This window comes from Panulirus ornatus, chromosome 19, assembly GCF_036320965.1.
Source record: "Panulirus ornatus isolate Po-2019 chromosome 19, ASM3632096v1, whole genome shotgun sequence".
NCBI lineage: Eukaryota > Metazoa > Arthropoda > Malacostraca > Decapoda > Palinuridae > Panulirus > Panulirus ornatus.
This window is the reverse complement of record NC_092242.1, coordinates 4690991-4706602: the sequence shown is the minus strand read 5'-3', so window position 1 is coordinate 4706602 and position 15612 is coordinate 4690991.

The following is a 15612-nucleotide window of genomic DNA, read 5'->3' as shown; positions in this document are numbered from 1 at the left end:
ATGGGGGAGTTTGAGTTACCAAATGGGTTCAAACAATGATGCCAGAGTTAGAGGGGATCTGCATGAATATTCTATTTCCACAAAATTTAGAGGTTTGACATGACTGAAGTGTTGAGCCCATAAGAAGTGAATACGTCGGGCTAAGATTTCTGACAGTGAAAAAAATATTCACAATGAATACTACCTTACATATGTACAGGACTTGAAATGATCGCATATGAATAAGACAAAGATAATGCTAATGTCTCATGATAACAGCATGATTAAAACCCAAGTAAGTAATTATTTGACAACAGAATTTGAAAAACTATAATAGTGGCTGTGAGACATGACTGTAAACATTTCATAGATTACAGGAAAATGACAAAGTGATTATGTTGATTATCATGCTCAATTGTTTAGAAAGAGCCGAACTTTGAGTACAGTTAAAGACAATAGGGCTATATTTGCCTACATAAACATTTGCCTACTATGTAGTATAGGGAAGTGAATTGTTATACTGTACATATTGCATTCGCGATCGGATGAGTTCGGGTGGCAAAGTATGTTACAAGAAGTTAGGTGATTGTATGGGTGACAGAAAGGGTTCAGGTCGTTCTTTAAGTAATGGAAAAGGTTCAGGTCGTTCTTTAAGTAATGGAAAAGGTTCAGGTCGTTCTTTAAGTGATGGAAAGGGTTCAGGTCGTTCTTTAAGTAATGGAAAGGGTTCAGGTTGTTCTTTAAGTAATGGAAAGGGTTCAGGTCATTCTTTAAGTGATGGAAAGGGTTCAGGTCGTTCTTTAAGTGATGGAAAGGGTTCAGATCGCATAATGGACAGGGTTCAAGTGTTCTCTGATTAGTAAAAAGTTCAATTCCATCTCATGTTAGTGAGAATAGGATCAGATCATTCTCTGGGTGACAGGAAAAAGGTTTCTTTGACGGTAGACAGTCACGCGGAAGACTGAGATAACCAACCACATGATAGGGAAAACCTGACGCTATTAATGGGTTAGTACAAAGCCACGGTGACATGCCTGGGACAGGGAGTGAACTGTAAGGTGCGTGAACTGCTAGGTGCGTGGCTCTTGTATGGTGACCATCAACCGATGATATCAGCTAGAACGTGACACACACACACACACACACACACACACACATACACACACACATGAATAGGTCTTACCTATCAACTACTAATACATCCTATTAAAAGCAGTGGATCTGGCAGCGGATGGAACCATGGAAGCGGAAGTGGATCATAGGGTGGGGGAGGGGGCGAAAATTCTGGGAGCCTTGAAGAATGTGTGGAAGTCGAGAACATTATCTCGGAAAGCAAAAATGGGTATGTTTGAAGGAATAGTGGTTCCAACAATGTTGTATGGTTGCGAGGCGTGGGCTATGGATAGAGTTGTGCGCAGGAGGATGGATGTGCTGGAAATGAGATGTTTGAGGACAATGTGTGGTGTGAGGTGGTTTGATCGAGTAAGTAACGTAAGGGTAAGAGAGATGTGTGGAAATAAAAAGAGCGTGGTTGAGAGAGCAGAAGAGGGTGTTTTGAAATGGTTTGGGCACATGGAGAGAATGAGTGAGGAAAGATTGACCAAGAGGATATATGTGTCGGAGGTGGAGGGAACGAGGAGAAGAGGGAGACCAAATTGGAGGTGGAAAGATGGAGTGAAAAAGATTTTGTGTGATCGGGGCCTGAACATGCAGGAGGGTGAAAGGAGGGCAAGGAATAGAGTGAATTGGAGCGATGTGGTATACCGGGGTTGACGTGCTGTCAGTGGATTGAATCAAGGCATGTGAAGCGTCTGGGGTAAACCATGGAAAGCTGTGTAGGTATGTATATTTGCGTGTGTGGACGTATGTATATACATGTGTATGGGTGTGGGTTGGGCCATTTCTTTCGTCTGTTTCCTTGCGCTACCTCGCAAACGCGGGAGACAGCGACAAAAAAAAAAAAAAAAAAAAATATATATATATATATATATATATATATATATATATATATATATATATATATATATATATATATATATATATATATATATATTAAGGCACATGACCATACTAAGAATTCTCTATTATATCCCCGATCTTTTTACATCATTTTCTTTTCTTTTTCAGCTGCAACAACAAAAAACGCACACTTCTTAAACTACAGAACAAAGAAAAACATCGTAAGACCTTCTAGTGGGTCCTTGTGGAAATATTACCCAGCCCCGCCTAAGGCTATGAATACGTAAGCGTTATTTTACACACTAGTCAAGAGTTATAGCCAATAACTCGGCGAATAAAGCGAACGGTAAATGCGGCCCCTCATAGACGCCGGACATTGCGAAGTGACCAGAGGAGAAGGTCGAATGACGTTTCGAAGTCTCTTATTTGAAAGAAGTGGTGTAGCCTCTTGCGTGATGGGGGGGGGGGGTGTCGGGGAAGCTGTGGTGGTATGTGGAAGCTGTGGTGGTATGTGAAGGCTGTGGTGGTATGTGGAAGCTGTGGTGGTGTGTGGAAGCTGTGGTGGTATGTGGAAGCTGTGGTGGTATGTGGAGGCTGTGGTGGTATGTGGAAGCTGTGGTGGTGTGTGGAAGCTGTGGTGGTATGTGAAGGCTGTGGTGGTATGTGAAGGCTGTGGTGGCGTGTGGAAGCTGTGGTGGTATGTGAAGGCTGTGGTGGTATGTGGAAGCTGTGGTGGTATGTGAAGGCTGTGGTGGCGTGTGGAAGCTGTGGTGGTATGTGAAGGCTGTGGTGGTATGTGGAAGCTGTGGTGGTATGTGAAGGCTGTGGTGGTATGTGAAGGCTGTGGTGGTATGTGGAAGCTGTGTGGTTGGAAGTGAAGGCTTGTGGTGGTAGTGAAGGCTGTGTGGTATGTGGAAGGCTGTGGTGGTATGTGAGGCTGTGGTGGTATGTGGAAGCTGTGGTGGTATGTGAAGGCTGTGGTGGTATGTGGAAGCTGTGGTGGTATGTGAAGGCTGTGGTGGTATGTGAAGGCTGTGGTGGTATGTGTAAGGCTGTGGTGGTACTGTTGAGGCTGTGTGGTATGTGAAGCTGTGGTGGTATGTGAAGGCTGTGGTGGTAAGTGAAGGCTGTGGTGGTATGTGAAGGCTGTGGTGGTATGTGGAAGCTGTGGTGGTATGTGAAGGCTGTGGTGGTATGTGAAGGCTGTGGTGGTATGTGAAGGCTGTGGTGGTATGTGAAGGCTGTGGTGGTATGTGAAGGCTGTGGTGGTATGTGGAAGCTGTGGTGGTATGTGAAGGCTGTGGTGGTATGTGAAGGCTGTGGTGGTATGTGGAAGCTGTGGTGGTATGTGGAAGCTGTGGTGGTATGTGAAGGCTGTGGTGGTATGTGAAGCTGTGGTGGTATGTGAAGGCTGTGGTGGTATGTGAAGGCTGTGGTGGTATGTGAAGGCTGTGGTGGTGTGTGGAAGCTGTGGTGGTATGTGGAAGCTGTGGTGGTATGTGGAAACTGTGGTGGTATGTGAAGGCTGTGGTGGCGTGTGGAAGCTGTGGTGGTATGTGAAGGCTGTGGTGGTATGTGGAAACTGTGGTGGTATGTGGAAGCTGTGGTGGTATGTGAAGGCTGTGGTGGTATGTGAAGGCTGTGGTGGTATGTGAAGGCTGTGGTGGTATGTGAAGGCTGTGGTGGTATGTGAAGGCTGTGGTGGTATGTGAAGCTGTGGTGGTATGTGAAGGCTGTGGTGGTATGTGAAGGCTGTGGTGGTATATGGAAGCTGTGGTGGTATGTGGAAGCTGTGGTGGTATGTGAAGGCTGTGGTGGTATGTGAAGGCTGTGGTGGTGTGTGGAAGCTGTGGTGGTATGTGGAAACTGTGGTGGTATGTGGAAGCTGTGGTGGTATGTGAAGGCTGTGGTGGTATGTGAAGGCTGTGGTGGTATGTGAAGGCTGTGGTGGTATGTGAAGGCTGTGGTGGTATGTGGAAGCTGTGGTGGTATGTGAAGGCTGTGGTGGTATGTGAAGGCTGTGGTGGTATGTGAAGGCTGTGGTGGTATGTGGAAGCTGTGGTGGTATGTGGAAGCTGTGGTGGTATGTGGAAGCTGTGGTGGTGTGTGGAAACTGTGGCGGCGTGTGGAAGCTGTGGTGGTGTGTGGAAGCTGTGGTGGTATGTGAAGGCTGTGGTGGTATGTGAAGGCTGTGGTGGTATGTGAAGGCTGTGGTGGTATGTGAAGGCTGTGGTGGTATGTGGAGGCTGTGGTGGTATGTGGAGGCTGTGGTGGTATGTGGAAGCTGTGGTGGTGTGTGGAAGCTGTGGTGGTATGTGAAGGCTGTGGTGGTATGTGGAAGCTGTGGTGGTATGTGGAGGCTGTGGTGGTATGTGGAGGCTGTGGTGGTATGTGGAGGCTGTGGTGGTGTGTGGAAGCTGTGGTGATGTGTGGAAGCTGTGGTGGTATGTGAAGGCTGTGGTGGTATGTGGAGGCTGTGGTGGTATGTGGAGGCTGTGGTGGTATGTGGAGGCTGTGGTGGTATGTGGAGGCTGTGGTGGTATGTGGAGGCTGTGGTGGTATGTGGAGGCTGTGGTGGTATGTGGAGGCTGTGGTGGTGTGTGGAAGCTGTGGTGGTATGTGGAGGCTGTGGTGGTATGTGGAGGCTGTGGTGGTATGTGGAAGCTGTGGTGGTATGTGGAAGCTGTGGTGGTATGTGGAAGCTGTGGTGGTATGTGGAAGCTGTGGTGGTATGTGAAGGCTGTGGTGGTGTGTGGAAGCTGTGGTGGTATGTGGAAGCTGTGGTGGTATGTGGAAGCTGTGGTGGTATGTGGAAGCTGTGGTGGTATGTGGAGGCTGTGGTGGTATGTGGAAGGTGTGGTGGTATGTGAAGGCTGTGGTGGTATGTGGAAGTGTGGTGGTATGTGGAGGCTGTGGTTCATTCCTCTGTACCCCGTGATATGTGGAGCTTTAGGTCCCATTCCAGCGGCACCCAGTGGTATGTTGAAGTCTGCGGTCCATTCCAGTGGGGTCTTGTATTACTGGTTGTGAATTTGTCCCTCTCTATTCATCATACATAGACTCATGTTTAATGTAAATGTGTATGTCTCCTCCTCTTTGTGCATCCATCTGTATTGCACTTTGTTCATTATCTCACTATAGTCCTTATAAGCTCTCTCTCTCTCTCTCTCTCCTCTCTCTATCATCTCTCTCCTCTCTCTCTCTCTTTATCCCCCCCCCCCCCCCCCCCCCCCCCCCCCCCCCCCCCCCCAAAAAAAAAAAAAAAAAAAAAAAAAAAAAAAAAAAAAAAAAAGACTCAATATAATGTAAATGTTATACCCTCCTTTTGCATCATCTAAATTAGATAATGTTCATTAGAATCACTATATCCTGTATAAGCTCTCTCTCATCTTCTCTTCCTTCTCGTCATCTCATCTCTCTTCTCGTCTGTTTGTCTTTTCTCTCTTCTCGAGTCTGCCTCTCCTCTCACCCTTCATTAAGAGAGAAATAAGAAAGAGAGAGGTAGGAGAAGGAGAATTTACTTTATTTCCATACCACGCGAGATTGCCCTTAATTTATAGCCCCATTTACCTCTGTGAATAGTGATAGTCTCCTACCCCTTTAATTTTATACTACGTACCCAGAGGAGAGAGAGAGAGGGGGTGGGGTCTTTTTTTTGTGTGTGCGCGCGCGCGAAGGCCCCCGCGCTGTATGAAGAACCAGCGTTCCATGAGGGATTGGGGGCATATAAAACTCCGTGGGTTTAAGAGAGACCCCCCCGCGCGCGCTGTGTAAGGGATCGGTGGGTCTGAAAACCACCTCTTCTCGCGCTCTGCCTAGGGTCCGCGATGCAGGACCACACTGTGTATTATTTTGAGGATGTCCGAGGCTTGAGCGGTGTGGTAGCGCGCGCTGATTGCCAGGTTGTGTCCACACACTTCTGCTACCTGTACCGTCGACGTGATGTGGCTGTTCTCAGAGACACAGATCGCCCTTGTAACTCTCACCCTCAGAATCCTTGTTACTGTGACGGTGTGTGACTCCCTTGTTACTGTGACGGTGTGTGACTCCCTTGTTACTGTGACGGTGTGTGACTCCCTTGTTACTGTGACGGTGTGTGACTCCCTTGTTACTGTGACGGTGTGTGACTCCCTTGTTACTGTGACGGTGTGTGGCTCCCTTCTTACTGTGACGGTGTGTGACTCCCTTCTTACTGACTGTGACGGTGTGTGGCTCCCTTGTTACTGTGACGGTGTGTGGCTCCCTTGTTACTGTGACGGTGTGTGACTCCCTTGTTACTGTGACGGTGTGTGAATCCCTTGTTGCGCCGTGACGGCGTTACTGCTGTGACTCTCATGTTTCCGTAACTGGCGTTGGTTTTCGTTGGAGTAACATAAATAATCTGTAACCATTTCTTTTCCATCTGTGCATCTGAAAATTGTTAGAGTTTGAACTGATTGCAAGAAACTGAATTTGGCCAGTCCTTGACTTGAGTTGTTTACAGCCCGGCCTAAAGTTTCCTCCATTCATTACTGCCGAAGAAGTTTTATATATGAGTTAATGTCCTCGATTGATCTGTTGTCGAATGTAACCTCAACAGACTGGCAAAGCTTAACGTATATCCTAATAATGTAAGAAATGTCCGTGGCTTTTCAGAGCTCTAACGAACGTAACAACGATAATGACTCGATCACATAAAGATAACTTTTTTATATATATATATATGGTCCATTCTCAACACAGGCTGCTGATGTAGCTTCGTCAGTGCACTCCAGCGCGGTTAGCCATTCATTCCCATTAACATTGCCTCGTTACGTCAACCAACTCAGACGATTTGTTTAGCCTAACCCACTCACAACACCGTTTTCTACATTGGTGTCCATTTAGTGAGACTCCGCTGGTCCGGACTGAGCCACTTTAGTTTCCAAAGATTTTCCAGAACAAGGTTTTGTTAAGCTGGAAGGAAAAAACGGTTATCAGAGGTGTAACACAGTGACCAGAGTGCCCGTCCTGCTGAAAGGCTCTGTGGAATAATCTCTCCTGGTGAAAATAGCGGACATTATTGGATAAAGATAAAAAAAAAAAAAAAAGAGCGAAGCGCTTGGGGTTAAGTTCTAACGCTTCTCTCCCTAATGCACAAAAAACGGCGTGAAAAATAATTCATGGTGACCTGCCACGCGCGTTTATCATTGGCGAAAACAAAAAAACAGAAATGAATTTCATCAAAATACAGCTCGAGTCGAGATCTGCAAATGGTGGTGCTTTTAAACAACTTCCTCTTCCCATGGTTTCCTCTCACGAAATAATAGATTTGGTTACCATTTTCACTTTGTCGAAGCTTGTTTGGGTGTTTGTGTATGTGCCTGAATATATATATATATATATATATATATATATATATATATATATATATATATATATATATATATATATATATATATATATATATATATGGATGGAAACTGATGAGGCACGTTAACACAGACCAGAGGTGAAGCTATCTGGTCAACACTTGTGGTTCCCGGATGCTTCTGTGGTCGAAGTCCAGCGGGTTAACTCGAACTCGGACTTTCCACTTCGATGACAACGTGGGAGAGTTGAGAGGGACTTGGTCGTGGCTCGAGCACCGTCGGGCGGCCGCGTGAGTGAGTCCCTCTGGTAATATCCCCATAACTCAAGCCGGCCATGACCCGCGCACGTCACGGCTGTCATTATCCAGACATATCGAGGCTTGAGAGTAGCCACCTCCTCCCGAAGAGCTGCCATTTACCGCCCCGGGTGCGGGTGCGCTCGCGCGTGCTCGCTCACCCCTCCTCAGCGCCCACCCGCTTACGCCGAAGCTCTGAACGTTCGCCCAGATTTTCGGGGAATATTTCAGCTGGATGGGGGTTACAGACTCCGCGTTTTTCAGGACCCGGGAACGATACGAGATACAGCGTAATCATTTCATGGGATTCAGGATAGGACTAAGAGGAAGATAAATGTAGGAGTGAGAATATTGTGCGAAAGGAATCGAGTTAAGAAATGAGTTCCGTTTCGGGAGACTTAAGGCTTTGCTGTCAAGGCAATGAAAGTGTTGGAAAAGAGAGAGTTTCTGAAGAAGATTGGCACTGGAAAGAGACGCATGGCAGGAGCCCCAGGAGCCACCCAATGCATGGCAGGAGTCTCAGGAACTGCTCATTGCATGGCAGAAGCCCCAAGAGCCACACAGTGCATGGCAGGAGAGCCAGGAGCCACCCTCTGCATGGCAGGAGCCCCAAGAGCCACCCAGTGCATGGTAGGAGAGCCAGGAGCCACCCTCTGCATGGCAGGAGCCCCAAGAGCCACACAGTGCATGGTAGGAGAGCCAGGAGCCACCCTCTGCATGGCAGAAGCCCCAAGAGCCACACAGTGCATGGCAGGAGAGCCAGGAGCCACCCTCTGCATGGCAGAAGCCCCAAGAGCCACCCAGTGCATGGCAGGAGAGCCAGGAGCCACACAGGGCATGGCAGGAGAGCCATGAGCCACAGCCCCTGCATGGCAGGAGAGCCATGAGCCATCCCCTGCATGGCAGGAGAGCCAGGAGCCACCCCCTGCATGGCAGGAGCCCCAAGAGCCACCCAGTGCATGGCATCAGAGCCAGGAGCCGCACACTGCATGGCAGGAGAGCCAGGAGCCACCCGCCACTAACTCAGCCATCTCCCAGCTCCACCATAAACCTGGGGGCGACGTTAATGGCCCACACGGCCGTTACAACAACGATAATAATGTAAAAGGCGTTTAAAAGTGGTCTGTGACCAACGACCCAATAACTCCTCAAGCTTTAGAAGGTAAGGAGACTCCCTGTTGAACCAGGCGTCGTTAATATCAACCCCCGATCACGAGACAACGACCTAAGGGTCGTAGCAAACCTTTAACCTGACCCGGAAGGACCATGTTAAAGGTCAGTGAAATTTCTGGTACCGTCAGTTTTAAGTGTCGTCGGAATTCTTGTATTTTCCAATACCGCCAGTTTTAAGTGTAGTATTTTCCAGTACCATCAGTTTTAGGTGTTGTCTGAAGTCTTGTATTTCCAGTATCATCAGTTTTAAGTGTAGTCTGGTCTTGTATTTTCCAATACCGCCAGTTTTAAGTGTAGTCTGAAGTCTTGTATTTTCCAGTACCATCAGTTTAAGGTGTTGCCTGAAGTCTTGTATTTCCAATACCGCCAGTTTTAGGTGTTGTCTGAAGTCTTGTATTTCCCAGTACCATCAGTTTTAGGTGTTGTCTGAAGTCTTGTATTTTCCAGTACCATCAGCTTTAAGTGTCGTCTGAAGTCTTGTATTTTCCAGTATCATCAGTTTTAAGTGTCGTCTGAAGTCTTGTTTCTCTCGTCTGATCTTGATAGCTCGCAGGCACTTGAATGTTTTTTAAATGTCCTGTACTGCGTACTATGGTCAAGACTCCTTACTTCTGTGTATCTATCGCCTCTGCTCAGGTCCATTACCGGACCTTCATTTCCTCCGATCAACTTGTTGTCCGTTTACTTCTTCCTCTACCTCTCCAGGCAAAGCTATGTCGAGGTCCTCCTCAGAAACCTTCAAGAAGCATATATCATCTGCTTCAGGCCAGGGTTAGTAGTGGTCACTCGCCTTTCCAAGGATTTTTTGAATGTATCTATGACGAAAAGATATGATAGAACGCTTCGTGAGCATCATGGAGTGGGGGATGCCTAGGGCCCACATGAGCATCATGGAGTGGGGGATGCCTAGGGCCCACAAAAGCAGAGGAAGCTGTAGTGGCAGTTACTCCTACGTACATCAGCCATTCGAGAACGGCAGGAACAGTAGTGGCGATAAGTACCGCAACAGTAACGGTAAGGGGGAAAAAAATAGTCACAACAGAAGCAAGACAAGAACATTAGTAATGTGGCAACTACTGTATCAACAGCGACTTCGACGACAGCAGCAGCAGCAGCTGTGTCCCCCTACGGACCGGCGTGAGAGAGAGAGAGGGGGCTCCTGATTTGGCCCTGGTGCCGGGCCCGGGATTGTGTGTGTGTATGTGTGTGTGTGTGTGTGTGTGTGTGTGTGTTGGGGGGGGGGGGGGGGGGGGCACCAGCCAACCTCTATATATTCATGAATTTTCAACCCTAGGGAACCCTGCTCCAGCCTCTTGGGTTTGGGAGGGTTGAGGAGCAGGAGGCAGCAAAGAGAGTTTAGTGATAGAAGGTTGGAGGAGAGCACAAACGAAGTACATGGAAAGGACAGGAAAGGACAGGGGGAGACGTGATGGTACATGATGATAGATATAAGATGTCGAAGCAAAAGACACCGTCCCACTCATCAACCCCCCCTCGGAGGCAAGACCAAGGAGGAATAAGATAAGATAACATCGACTCCGCCAGGAGGACGAACCCCACTGCCTCGACTCCCGCCATGTTTACTTTTCTAACCTTTGAGAGTCATCCGTTCATCATTATTTCCTCGTCATCCGAGTCTTACACCTCTCTCTCTCTCTCTCTCTCTCTCTCTCTCTCTCTCTCTCTCTCTCTCTCTCTCTCTCTCTCTCTCTCTCTCTCTCTCTCTCTCTCTCTCTCTCTCTCTCTCTCTCTCTCTCTCTCTCTCTCTCTCTCTCTCTCTCTCTCTCTCTCTCTCTCTCTCTCTCTCTCTCTCTCTCTCTCTCTCTCTCTCTCTCTCTCTCTCTCTCTCTCTCTCTCTCTCTCTCTCTCTCTCTCTCTCTCTCTCTCTCTCTCTCTCTCTCTCTCTCTCTCTCTCTCTCTCTCTCTCTCTCTCTCTCTCTCTCTCTCTCTCTCTCTCTCCTCTCTCTCTCTCTCTCTCTCTCTCTCTCTCTCTCTCTCTCTCTCTCTCTCTCTCTCTCTCTCTCTCTCTCTCTCTCTCTCTCTCTCTCTCTCTCTCTCTCTCTCTCTCTCTCTCTCTCTCTCTCTCTCTCTCTCTCTCTCTCTCTCTCTCTCTCTCTCTCTCTCTCTCTCTCTCTCTCTCTCTCTCTCTCTCTCTCTCTCTCTCTCTCTCTCTCTCTCTCTCTCTCTCTCTCTCTCTCTCTCTCTCTCTCTCTCTCTCTCTCTCTCTCTCTCTCTCTCTCTCTCTCTCTCTCTCTCTCTCTCTCTCTCTCTCTCTCTCTCTCTCTCTCTCTCTCTCTCTCTCTCTCTCTCTCTCTCTCTCTCTCTCTCTCTCTCTCTCTCTCTCTCTCTCTCTCTCTCTCTCTCCTGACGAGAAATCACTCGTGATAGATCCATCTCTTACCAGAGAGACAGTGAAGCCACAAGAGTCACTCACAGACCGACCACGTAAGGTGAAGGCAAGGGCACCCTCTCCTTCCCTGGCATACCATAGACCCTCCCTCGTCTCCACCAGTGGCGGAGGGGCGTCATAAGCGCCCCAGACAGTTGTCATGAGGGGGTCCAGCGGCCTCCCAGCCCTCAGGATTTGATAAAAGTTCCAGCACCATCAAGACAAATGGCACTGTAAATTATTGTTCCTCGCGGCGTCTACGAAGGCCTTGTGGCGGGGGTAGGAGTGGCTGGCTCGCGGAGGCGGGAGTGAGAGACGGAGAAACCGTTATTACGGTTGTCACAGAGCGGCTTGAGGCGAGAGGATTAAGGGTAATGCCAGTTGGTGGTAATATACGAGTCTTTTTTGTTTAGTTTTTTCCCTTATAGTACGGACGATGTATTTATTCACCGCTTATTTTTCCGAAGATAAAGGACTCAGCGAGGAGGACGGTGCTACGAGGGGGATTCAAGCGCACTGCGCACAACTTCCATCCACCATAACGAAGGTGGCCTCCCATCCACACCCTACGTAATATCCGACTGGCGGAAATATTGCCTGCCAGGGGGAGGAAAATGAAGTCAAGTTGTTATCGTGAAGTGAAATAAAAGGTCAGTCGTGTGTTCTTATTATGGTTTCTCGTGATAGACGGGGATAAAGAACACCATTCCTCATCTGTGTAAACCTCCCGGAAACACTTGATTGTCAACACAGTGTTCTGAATTGTGTTGAATGACTGTCTCGTTACATACATAGTGTTGGATGATTAATTATATACATAGTCGTCGGGTCTGGAGTAGTAGCTTAGGAAGCAGATGTCTGGGTACGGAGAAATTGGGAAAGGAGCTGTCCATTAAGATCAGGCATTGAACACAATAAGGAAACACTGTGTTTTACGTTAAGGCTCCCTGTATATATACAGAATTCAAATTGATACTGGACCTCGGCTGGTTGTGGTCACACTGCGAATAAAAAGCCACCTTCAGCGAGGCTGAATTGTCCTTTGTCAGTTGACAAAAGGGAGTGAAGTCTTCTCGAAGAACTTCTTACTCTAAAGGGGTCCATCATTTTCCCTGCTACTGGAAGTAGCGTAGCGTTGGAGGTGCAGAAGTTCCTGGAAAAGGGGTCCTGGAGTAAAACCAGGACCAGGACAATTATATATGAATAAATGAATACTGAATATGTGAAATTTTCCCTTAGTTAATTGGGAAAGCAGTACGTCTATTGTCGTCCTGGTCTCACCTGCCCAACTTGTGGTTCCGTGTCTCCCTCCAACCCAAACTTCCAGCAAGTCTTTCCACATCCTGCCTTGGGGAACCTGCGGGCCACTTTTAACACGCCAGAGTTACGGCGAGGCTGGCTGCCTCCGTCGAACGAGCTTTTGACACGCCACCACACAGACGACAGTAACCCCAAACAAAGAGAAAAATATATAAATAAATGTTTGCCCGATTGGCTTTTTACGAAGGTTGGTAGCGGGAACGTTACCCCCCCATACCACATTTCCGTCGTCGTTACATTGCTGGTTTGTCAGTCAACAAGACTAGGGACTCCGACGCGAACCCTCTGCCAGACGAGAGGTTTCCTCTTGCGCCATCAGGGGTGTCAATACCACAGTTGGCAGTCTCAGTATGATGGGTGACCTTCCTCGTCATCACCACAACCCCCAGAGATGTCAACTCGAGAGAGAATTTGAAAACGAAAACGTGCCTGGTTTCTGTTCGACGCATACATGTCTAACCCAGAGGGGGTCCTGGTAGGGGCATGTTACCCCGGAAATAATATGAGATTTGATGTCCTAAATAATCAATATATTCTACGTTCTTAAAAGTGAAATAAGCGATACTTCGTGCCATCTGAGACTCCAGTGGTGGTGTGAAATGTAGTCAATGCTAGGACGGTTAGACATCACAAAACTGGCGTTAATAGTATTAAAATTTCTGTGAGTTTAGCTCGTCTGGCCGTGAGATGAACATCAGCTTCTTGGAGGCACAGAAATTCCGCGAAGAGTTTGACGTGTTCCGCAACCTAGCGAGAGTGAGAGAGCGTCAAAGGGTGACATATTGAGCACTTTAAACCCATTTCCCGCGCTTCCTTCCTCACGAATGCCGAATAACGATCACGCCTACCACTCTCTGCCTCTTCATTCGCTATACTGATTTCAATTTTACACTTTTCAGTTCATCCTTAAGTTCAGTTGACACACCTAATACACATCTGCCAAGATCCATCTCTCTGAGGGTGGGAATGAAGGAGGCCGTGCTCAAGGCACCTGCCCGGCCAGCGAAGCCGTGTCGTACGGCGGAAGACCTGGGTATTGTCAAAGGACCTGGGCTTTGGTGGAGGACCTGGGTGTTGTCGGACGACCTGGGCTTTGGTGGAGGACCTGGGCTTTGGTGGAGGACCTGGGCTTTGGTGAAGGACCTGGGTGTTGTCGGAGGACCTGGATTTTGGCGGAGAATCTGGGTGTTAGGTGTTGACGAAAGACCTAGGTGTTCATTGAGGGCTTGGGTGCTGCTACTTCGTAAAGACACATAGAATCAGGAAACATCGAAGTCGGAAAAGCAAATGTTTCAGAGTCTGTCAATGGTTCAGAATTAGATCAACGAACCCTGATGTTAGAATGTCAGTCCGATATATATGTGTTCAAGGATTAGCGTTCAGAAGTATAGTTCCCCCTCATGCCCTACTCACAGGTGACTTGCGTCTCCCTGTGATACTTGCCAGACGCGTCACTCTAACCACAAGCGACCCTTCTTTTTTGGTCATATGAAAAAAAAAAAAGAGAATCAGTTTTATGAACGAGAGAGACCGAGAAGAAAGCCAGTCCGATCATCGGGTTCTGATTGGCACTTCGAATCGAGCTTATCCTTGCACACACCGGGATCCTCGAGGTCGGGTACGTGCCTTGTCAATCCTCCACAGTCACCAACATGTGATGAACATGAACCAAAAAAAAAGAAAAAAAAACATTGAACGTTACGTTTCGATACGAACAAGGACATCCGAACGTTACGTTTCGATACGAAGAAGGGCATTCCAACTGGATGCGTTTCTGAGATCCTATAATCATATATCAGACGTGGTATGTGGTGGCATTACTCACAAATGAGTACAGAATAGGATCTTGCAAGAAGAGCAGTGTTCTTAGCTACACACAGACCAGAGGCATCACTCTAGACTGTACTGGACCCTGTACATATTGCGGGCCCGGTACGTTCTTCTGTAGACCCTAAGACAAGAGAGAAACGAGACCCCTAAACCCATGAGTAAGTTGTCACGCTGAGTTTTCCGGTAGTGAAGGAACTTGAGCTGAGAATGCACGAACATCACGCTCCTTCAGCAAATGTGTTGGTAACCTTGACATCATCTGTTGGGGTTAGGTGTAGACACACGGGTGCCGTCAGGAACCAGACTGGAGGACATGTTTTTATGTCACCCAAGGCAGCAGATTTAGGATTTTCTAAACGAGGAGGATAATGTATATACCTTGAGAATTATTTTCTTGTCGTAAGGAATATTTTCTCACCTTCGTTTTGCTGATCATGAGTTGCAAGACCCCCTTGCTGGATGACGGCCAGCTACAGCCAGGGGTAAGCTGGCAATGAGATTGGCTGTCGACTCCTGTGGTATGATGAACCTGGGGATGGGATATACATTTGGTGGTCTTGGTTGCAAAGTGGTTTCATACCTTTACCTAGTAGAGTAAACAGAAATGATAGCTATTGATATCGGGAAAGATAAGTTGGATATATTTAGAGGCAGATAACTTCTAGAAACAAGGAAAAGGGTAACTCCTTGACATTCTTAGTGTTAATGTCGCAGGTTGTTGGAAATTGGCGGTCATACGTCATAAAGATAGATGAAAAATGTGAGCATCTGTCCGTTACTTAGGCAGTCCTAGTCCCACCATTAATACTCGATCCCTTTCATCAAAGTTGATGACGCGCACGCTCAGTTCCTCCCAGACTCACGCCTCTCTTCCTCGATCCTTTCACTACCATGTGTAACAGCATGATATTAAAAAACAAGATAAATTTCGGCCCTTATGTAAAGTTAGGTGAGGATTTCATGGGTTACTTTTGCCTCACATTGTCCATGGTGATCATAGTCATCCCAAGTCATTCATTTGGTATTTGTGAGATAAAAATAATGTTTCTGATCATATTGCCTTGATCTTAAATCACATGCCTTTCCTTCAAATCGATAAGTTACTTCTGTAATGCATCTAAGTCGGAAACTTATCAAAGGGTCGTTTTGTTAACTGGCACACTCGGAGCAGCAAAACTCACTTTCCCGGTTTCGTGAGGTTGTTCCAGAATAGCCTAGCAGAATGATTGAGGTTTGCTTTAAATTACGTTTTCTTTGACAATTTACAACAGAGAAAACAAAATTTTTGGATGGCTTAAATATTCTTATGAAAGCCAAACGGGAAATTTAGATTTTC